This window comes from Pezoporus occidentalis, unplaced genomic scaffold (genome assembly GCF_034315485.1).
Source record: "Pezoporus occidentalis ecotype Australia unplaced genomic scaffold, CSIRO_AGI_Poc_V1 ctg117, whole genome shotgun sequence".
In the NCBI taxonomy this organism is placed as follows: Eukaryota; Metazoa; Chordata; class Aves; order Psittaciformes; family Psittacidae; genus Pezoporus; species Pezoporus occidentalis.
In genome coordinates, this window is record NW_026912961.1 from 4,545,001 (window position 1) to 4,554,644 (window position 9,644).

Here is a 9,644-nt window from a genome sequence, read left to right on the forward strand (position 1 = left end):
AACTGATTTCTTTAAAAAAAAACCCCAAACAAATTATTTTTCCTATCATGTCATTTCATCTTGGAGAAAAACCTCAGATATGTATAAAAATGAATCAATATGACAGAAATTTTGTAACAGACATATATTTGGAAAATTTGCCCTCTTTTGGGATGAGATGTCTGCTAATCCCTAGGGAATATTGCACTGGCCCATGGTGATAGTGTGTGGGTTTTGTGTGTTAAGGGCTGCCACACGTGGCATTCTAGATGCATCTTTTTAGCTCTGGATGCTGTTACCCAGTGACATTTCCTCCACCATACATACCCAAGTTTGTCTTGAGCATGTGCCTTTGATTTTTTTCACAAATAACTGATGAGGAAGACAGGATCAGACAAGAATGAGACCTTGGACTGCCTTAAGTCACTCATTTAGGAGACTAAGTTATTTGCTGGTTATAGCTGTGTGTCCTGCCTTTATTAACCAGGACAGAAGGAAAGCTGAGAAACACAGAACTAGAGAAGGCTGACTTTCCCTTCTTGCTTTAGAAGACATACTGAAATAAGAAGTAGTCCACAGGTGGTACTGTCACATCTGAGTCTGTGGTGCTGTTGAGTCCCAGGAGGCTTCTTTTGGTTATAACCACAGTGCAATCAGTATTTTAATACAAAGAACAGGGTAGGAAGTCTCACTCTTTTTTTTCTAGCATGCCTCCATGGGGCTGCTTGCAACTGGTTCTGACAGTGATGAAATATGAAGAAGGTCCTGAAGTGATGCTGCCGTCCTGTACAAGTCCTTGATTCTGCTACCGTATTCTACCTTATATGTATTTTATATCTAGTGATTCTGCATGATATTTTTTTTTAAACCTAAAATACTGACAGGAATCCATGCCTCTCCATAACTAGCTTACACTCACTTGTATGTAAGCTAGCAAGTTTACGCTTGTATGTGTTAGCCAGTTCACTAGCTTGCCTGTATTGCATCATATGGTACTCAGCTCAGTTAAAAACAACAGTTACACGAACATGTGTTTTATGTCCAAACACAGGAAATCATACAAATCATAGCCGGAAAAGCATAGTAGGTTTATTGCCAAACCAGTGCAGAGTATTCCCTACAGGGCACTTCTGTGTGCTCTCTGCATTCTAATTCAAACAACTTGAGTGACAGATCTCCCTGTTAAGAAAGCTGTTTCAGTTTTGTATAAATTTCATGGTAAAGAAGCTTTTCCTACTTTGTTTGGGGTAATCCCGCTATTCATAAACATACTTCACCTGTAATACTAGGTAATTATTTGAATTTTGAAGTTTATGGCCTTCAAATATTTGGAGACATTTATTATATACACTCCCTAAGCTAGGATACCAATATGTATAAGCATGCAGCATCTTTCTGTTCCACTTCCAATACGCTGCTGATTAGTTTGACTGCCAGTCTTTGCCTATTTTTTTGTTGAACTGTAATTCTGCTAATAAAGAATTGAATAAACAACCTTACATATCTGAATGGTTCCAGAAAACTAATTTATTTCTTTTTATAGTAGGAATCCCTGCCTTTATGGATCAGATTCGCTTCTATTTCTTTAACCTAAATCACTCTTACAACCTTTGACATTTGGTTGAGAACAGGTTTAGGAGAGACTAGCTTTTCATTACTGCTGACATGGGTTTTGTGGAAATGCAGCAATATTTACTGGAGGCTGTGCTTAAAAAGAAACTTTCAGTAAAAAACAAAATAATGAAAAACTCCTTAAAAACATTACATAACAAAATATTTTTACCAATTTAGGAAAAAATGCTTTCAACAATCCAGTATTTTGTAAGAAGACAGAAGAAACTTGCCTCTTCAAAGTGTCTGATTATTTTGAGCTGCAGTCCTTTCTGGGACAGCTGATATGCTTGACACATTCAACAGAGAAAACAGGTTGAATACCCATCATTATCTATAGTTTGGTCCTGGCAGCAATAAGTAATAGTACTGTTGTCATTGCAATCTTGTTTTAAATTTCAGTGCTACTTCAGCATGCTGCTAAGTCTTCAGTTCTTATTGTGGACATACCTACATGCACACATACATATCACAGTATCACAGTATGCTGGAGATTGGAAGGGACCTCAAAAGATCATCTAGTCCAATCCCCCTGCCAGAGCAGGAACACCTAGATAACGTTACACAGGAATGTGTCCAGGCGGGCTTTGAATGTCTCCAGGGAAGGAGATTCCACAACCTCCCTGGGCAGCCTGTTCCAGTGTTCTGTCACCCTCACTGAGAAGAAGTTTCTTCTCAAGTTTAAGTGGAACCTCTTGTGTTCCAGTTTGCACCCATTACCCCTTGTCCTATCATTGTTTGCCACTGAGTAGAGACTGGCTCCATCCTCGTGACACTCCCCCTTTATATATTTATAGACACTTATAAGGTCACCCCTCAGTCTCCTCTTCTCTAAACTATAAAGACCCAGCTCCCTCAGTCTTTCCTCATAAGGGAGATGCTCCATTCCCTTAATCATCTTGGTTGCCCTGCGCTGGACTCTCTCCAGCAGCTCCCTGTCCTTCTTGAACTGAGGGGCCCAGAACTGGACACAATATTCCAGATGGGGTCTCACCAGGGCAGAGTAGAGGGGAAGGAGGACCTCTCTCGACCTACTAACCACCGCCCTTCTAATACATCCCAGGATGCCATTGGCCTTCTTAGCCACAAGGGCACAGTGTTGGCTCATGGTCATCCTGTCGTCCACTAGGACCCCCAGGTCCCTCTCCCCTACACTGCTCTCTAGCAGGTCGTTCCCCAACCTATACTGGAACCTGGGGTTGTTCCTGCCCAGATGCAGGACTCTACACTTTCCCTTGTTATATTTCATCCCGTTATTCCCTGCCCAACTCTCCAGCCTGTCCAGGTCTCGCTGGATGGCAGCACAGCCTTCTGGCGTGTCAGCCACTCCTCCCAGCTTAGTGTCATCAGCAAACTTGCTGATAGTACACTCAATTCCCTCATCTAAATCATTGATGAATATATTAAGTAATACCGGTCCCAGTACTGACCCTTGAGGCACTCCACTAGTTACAGGCCTCCAACTAGACTCAGCCCCATAGACTACAACTCTCTGGCTTCTCTCCTTCAGCCAGTTCGCAGTCCACCTCACTACCTGGTCATCCAGTCCACACTTCCTCAATTTAGCCGTGAGGATGCTGTGGGAGACTGTGTCAAATGCTTTGCTGAAGTCAAGGTAGACCACATCCACCGCTCTGCCATCATCCATCCACCGCGTTATTTCCTCATAAAAGGCTAAGAGATTGGTCAAACATGATTTCCCCCTGGTGAAGCCATGTTGACTGCCCCTCATAACCCTCTTATCCTTGATATGCTTTAAGATGGCACCAAGGACAAGGTGTTCCATCACTTTCCCAGGGATGGAGGTGAGGCTGACCGGTCTATAGTTACCCGGGTCCTCCTTCTTGCCCTTTTTGAAGACCGGAGTGACATTTGCCTTCCTCCAGTCCTCAGGCACCTCTCCCGTTTCCCAGGACTTGGTAAAGATGATGGCGAGTGGTCTAGCAATGACTTCCGCCAGTTCCCTCAGCACCCGCGGGTGCATCCCATCTGGACCCATGGATTTATGGACGTCCAGATTGCTCAACTGATCTCTAACCCATTCCTCATTGACTAAGGCAAGTCGCTCCGTCGACCTGACTTCATCTAAGGTCTCAGGGGTATAGGGCTCTTCAGGACTGCCTGCAGCAGAGTAGACAGAGACAAAGAAGGCATTCAGTAACTCTGCCATCTCTGCATCTTCTGTCACCAGGGCACCCATCCCGTTCATCAGTGGGCCTACATTGCCTCTGGTGTTAGTTTTGTCTGCCATGTACTTGAAAAAGCTCTTTTTGCTGTCCTTGACCCTTCTTGCCAGGTTTAATTCTAAGGAAGCCTTAGTCCTCCTAGCTGCCTTCCTACATCCCCTAGCAGCAGCCTTATATTCCTCCCAAGTGGCGAGCCCCTCCTTCCATGACCTGTAAACTCTCCTCTTCCACTTGAGCATACCCAGCAATTCCCTATTTAGCCACACAGGTCTCTTGGCCCTCTTCCTTGACTTCCTACGTGTCGGGATGCTCCGATCTTGAGCACGGAAAAAGCAGTCCTTGAATGTCAACCAACTATCTTGGGCCCCTTTTCCTTCAAGCAGCCTTGCCCATGGGATTTCCCCTAGCAATTGCTTGAAAAGGCCAAAGTTTGCCCTGCTAAAGTCCAGGGTTGCAATTCTACTTGGTATTCTACTAGTCCTACCACACAAGATCCTGAACTTCACCATCTCGTGGTCGCTGCAACCAAGGCAGCCCTCTACCCTTACTGCTTCAACCAGACCCTCCTTGTTAGTGAGGATGACATCCAGCAGCGCTCCTCTCCTGGTTGGCTCATCCACCATTTGCAGGAGGAAGTTATCATCCACACACTGGAGGAACCTCCTGGACTGCGGCTGGGTTGCCGAGTGGTCCTTCCAGCAAACATCAGGGAAGTTAAAATCCCCCATGACGACCACAGCCTGTGACTGTGAGGCCTCTCTCAGCTGCCTGTAGAAGGCCTCGTCAACTTCCTCACCCTGATCCGGTGGTCTGTAACAGACACCTACAACAGTATCCCCCCTGCCAGCCTGCCCCTTAATTCTCACCCACAGACTCTCAACTCGCTCATCATCTGTCCCCAGACAGAACTCGGCGCATTGTAGTTCCTCCCGCACATAAAGAGCTTACTTCTCAAATGAAAACAATTTTCTAACCAGTCTAGGGAATTCCTGAGATCAACCTCAATAGGTTGTCCTTTTTTTTTTGAAATTCTTCATGTATTCAGCATAAAATACGTTATGCTTTCCTGGTTTTGCATTAAAGGAAACAAACTTCTATCTACCAGATTATGCATGTCTGCCATTCTTTCTTAAAATCATCTGCGAATATCCCTAGAGTCTCTACTTATGTGGGAAGCTAAATAAGAAAGAGAAGAAATGGGAGGGAAAAGATTAATATCTGCTGCTGGAGGTACTAATTAATGACTGCTTAAAACTCAGTTCAGAAGCTCCTCTTTTACTTTCAGAAATATAGGGTTTCCTTATGAACAAATGTGATACAAAACAGAATCAGATCAGATGAGGTAAGCTTTCTAGAATAGCATTCATGAATCCCTTTCTTCTCTGCTGATGTAAAATAAACGAGTATGCATGTCTCTACTGTATTTGACAACACTTTAAGGGCACTTCTGTATGATAGCTTGCTGCAAAATTACATGCTGTGAATGTAATATTTAGATATTTAAGAATTTCAGCTGGCTGTTTTTCAGAGGCAAACCTCTGTGAAAAAAATACTATACATGTGTCTCTGAATGACACTATATGCAGCAATGATGAGAGAGTATTATGTTTGAGGCCAGGTAGCAAATTATATAAAGTTCAAGGAAAATGCATTCCAAAACAATTACTGAACGTAACAACATTAACCATTTTAAAATTAAAGTGTTATGCATTCGAGTATTATGAAGAAAATATTGAGCTTGGTTTTATATATTCGGTTAGAGTGAGATGTCTGGGGCCACGCTGTGCAAGTATATCATAAAAATGAACAGCAGAGCAGCAGAAATGTTACTTTTAAAGTTCTTTAAAATAAGAATTTGTTTTTATACATGCATATCTCCTAATAGTTTGGAGAGATAATCCACAAAAATTGTTATTATTGTTATTATCTTCTAATCTATTTATTGATTTATTTTTCAAATCTTTCAGACCAATGAAGCCTGGTTTTGAGCATCCGTTTCTTTTGCTATTATGCAGCTCTGTAACCGAGCAGTAGAGGGCATTCTTTCTTTAGGAGATGGCTCTAGTTCCTCTGAAAGACTAGTGTTTTATTTAGCAGGTTGGTATTGGGTCCCTCTTTCAGTGTAGCCTGCTCACATGTAGGCACTGGAGATAGGATGAAGGGATACATTCTTATCTCTGATGTCCAATACAATCCTTAGGGTTGAGTCAATAGTTACTAAAAATGTGTATTTTTCAATTATTTCAACGAATATTTTTGATAAATGAGAGATTATGTACTTGTTATTCAAACGCATTCTGCAGTATTTTTCATAAATTCAGCTCTCTCTAAACCTGAGCTATTTCAGTTGGCTATGATCAGCCAATAATTTTAAAAAAAGTACTCCAGAGCACCCCCAGAGCAAAAGGCTAATTGGCAGCGTTGGTGAATTACCCTTGTGGTGCTGTTGAATGCTGCTTTCCCCTTACCAAAGAGCTGACTACGCACTGCATACTTTGAGAGTATGTTTTCAGAATAGGCATAGGCATGTCCATTATATTCCAGGTTTCATCTCTGAAGACAGCTGCCTTAGACATGAGCTATAAAACAGCATAGACAACAAAATGTTTCTGTATACATGCACATTAATAATATTAGGAAAACAAAAAAATCTCATACTAGAGATTAAAATGTATACATTTTTAACTTGAGGCTGCATATTGCAATTATATTTGCAATGTTGCATCTGAACATGTGAAAGTAAAACTCCTTCCCATGGCATTTGCCTACTGATTCACATCTGTTATTTTAGAATTTTTCCCTGATGTTGCTTGGTCATCATCAGTGTATAACCTCATCATATATTAAAAAGAAGCACCATAGGAGAAGTTATAATTGAGAAACGTATGGCAAAACCTGAAGAGGCAAACAACAGAATGTGATCTGTTAAACCGCCACTCTGCTTATGACATATGATTTCATTTGATGTTCAGTGAGTTGTAGTTCTAATTTCACACAAATTTTGCTTGAGAAACAAACCAACTATTTTGTTTTTGTATAGTATTCCTGTCAGAGCTTCCTTAGAACAAAGTTTCTGATATTATTTCAGTAATTTTCTCCAACTTGGCAGAAGAAGTCAATGTGGGTATTTGTTTGGTTTTTAAAAAGTGTTGAATTAATATAAAATAGTAATCAGTTATGAATAACAGAAAAATATTTGTTCCCTGGAAAAGGGAGACCCCAGCATGTAGTGCCTCTGCAGCAGGCTAATAGTTCTTCTGGTATTATAAAACTTCAAAATAGTTGCTTAAGATAGTATCTCTAAATGCAATTCCTTCCTGGATGTCACTGGAATACCAATTCTCTTAACATTTCCTGGCTATTTTGATTTTAAATAAACGGCTTTTGCTTGCATAACCTTGAAACATTCAGGAATCTGACTGCAAAACAACAGCTATTATTTTTGAGGATGACTGTGGGCAGAAGACAAGTGAATTTGGGCACATCCAGATTCTAATTATGTGTAAAAGAATAAAATAATTCTGAAAAGTAAATATCACAGCTGTCTGCAGCTGTGGAATTATGTGGATGGTTTTGAGGCTGGAACTTTTATTGTCTATTGCTTAGTTAGAGTATCTGCCATATGTTTTTTCTCTGATATGACTGGATTTGCCAAGAGAATGTCAAAGAAGGGCCATCTCAGTGTCACAATGGAGTAATAGCAATAAAACTTATTCACAGCTGAAAACTGCCATTTCTGGAGAAAGTTCACAGACTTGAGGTGAAAAACTGCTTTCCATGGAAAAAATTGACCTGAAAAAACACCGCAAAACTTCTTTTTTTTTTTTTTTTTTTTTTTTTCCCTATGAGGAAGGTCACTCATGGTTTGGATTGATTCACTAAACACCCCAATAAGCACTTCTGATGAAAGAAACGTGTTGGGAGGACAAAGCAAAGAGTAGTGGCAAGATGAGAAAGAAGGATCTTTTTGTAAAGAGCTATGGAGCGGGTCATCTGGCTGGAATATGGGTTGGTAGGCTTCATCCTATGGCATCTATGCCAGGTAATAAAGTGGAAAAAGCTGAAGAAGCATGGAAAGGTCTAGGCAAGTGTCTTGTTGCTCAGCACTGGCAGTTCTAAACGTGAATGAAAACAATTTGGTAGGCCAGTGAAAGGACTCTGTAGCTCCCTAGAAAATTGAGCAATAACCTCACAGGAATTGTTAGACTTTAGTATGTTTTTGATTTGTGCACAGATAGAATTCAGCTCAGTACACGAAAGTTACTGGACTGCAGCTAATTTGCTCAAAACCAGAAAACAAGTCTAGGGTGAGACGATAACTAAATGCAAGTATCTCAGGTTCTGCATATTTTGCTTTGAACACTGGTCTATCTCAGTTTCAACTGCAACATACTACTCTTTCCTTTGAAGAGGGAAGACTGAAATCTTGATTGTGAATTTGTTTTCTTCACCAGTGAGCTTAGCACTCTGCAGACTCAAAGCTCTGGGTGGAATGTATTTAACAGATTAACTAGGAAATGTAAAGCTCTCTGAATAAAACACTCTCAAGTCTAATGTTAATGGTGTATATAGCTAACTGATAGTGCTCTTTATAAGACATCAGCACTCCTGAGCAGAAATGGAAAAGATAAAAAAACAGATTGCATTACAGTACTGTAGTATATCAAGCTGTCTGTCTTGGGACTCAAAAACATAGTTATGTTAAGTTTCAAAAACGTGTACTAATGCTGAAGTAATAATGTTATCTATCCTGAAAGTTAACCCACAATAAAATCTGTTTTTGTCCTGAAAAGCACTGCATTCTCTGTTTTTTTTTTTTTGTTTTTTTTTTGTTTTTTTCCCCTGAAAAAGATAGCACTAGCAAACATTAAACTTTGTGTTTAAATATTGACAGCAAAGTACACCATGAATTTTAATAAGCCAGTTATCAAAGAACTATCTGCATTTGTTTCTGTGAAAATGTAAGGGTAGCATAAATAGTTCAGTGGAGGGAATGTCAGTCGCAATGAAACGACAGCATTATAAAGCAAAACTGCAGCTCTCAGAAGGCACATTATTAAACCCAATAATATTATGAAGAAGAGCCTGGGATTTCTGAAAGAAAGATTGGAACTGGTTGAAGGTTATAAACTTTAAATTTTTACAGTTTCATTAGAAAGAAATCAGTGCCCTAACTTGTAAGATATGACTTACCTCTAACATTAAGGAGATTAATATTACAAAAAAGCAGAACAGCAAATTGTGTAGCTGTAGCTTTTTAGAAATGGGAATGTATTTTTATACGGAAGTATTTCTTCAGTATGTTATTGCAGACTCCTGTTGATGATGGTAGTCAAATTTGTATGATAGCTTTTTATTGCAAAGTTATTTCCAAAACACAGGCCTTTCTTCACCTGGCAAAGTACTAAGAAATCCTGCTTATGGAAAACTATGAATATAAATGGGAGCACATTTTTAAGTAGGAATTTCTTCCATTTGAGAAACTTAACATGGAAATATCCTGCTTCTAGCTATCTTTGAGGCTAAAATGTACACTTGTGAAAGAGTTAGGTATCTAATAAGGAGAACATGAAGTTTATGAGGTGGGACAAAATTTGAAACAGTCTTATTTCTAGTAAAGGCCTCCTAGTTGAGTTGCATGATAATGTGTGCATGTGGCGTCATTCCAGCAATCTGTGGTTTTGGAGTTGAAGTACTGTGGCAGGTGGAGGCTAACACAAAGGTCATAACGTGTAGAAACAGTTCTCTTTTCCTTATAAAAGCATAACTCAGAACATGTTGAGAAAATAAGGAATTCCTGTTGTTGTTTGGAGTTTTTAATTGTGAAAATGAAGGGGTAGGAATAAGTATAATTTATAGAATGATTAT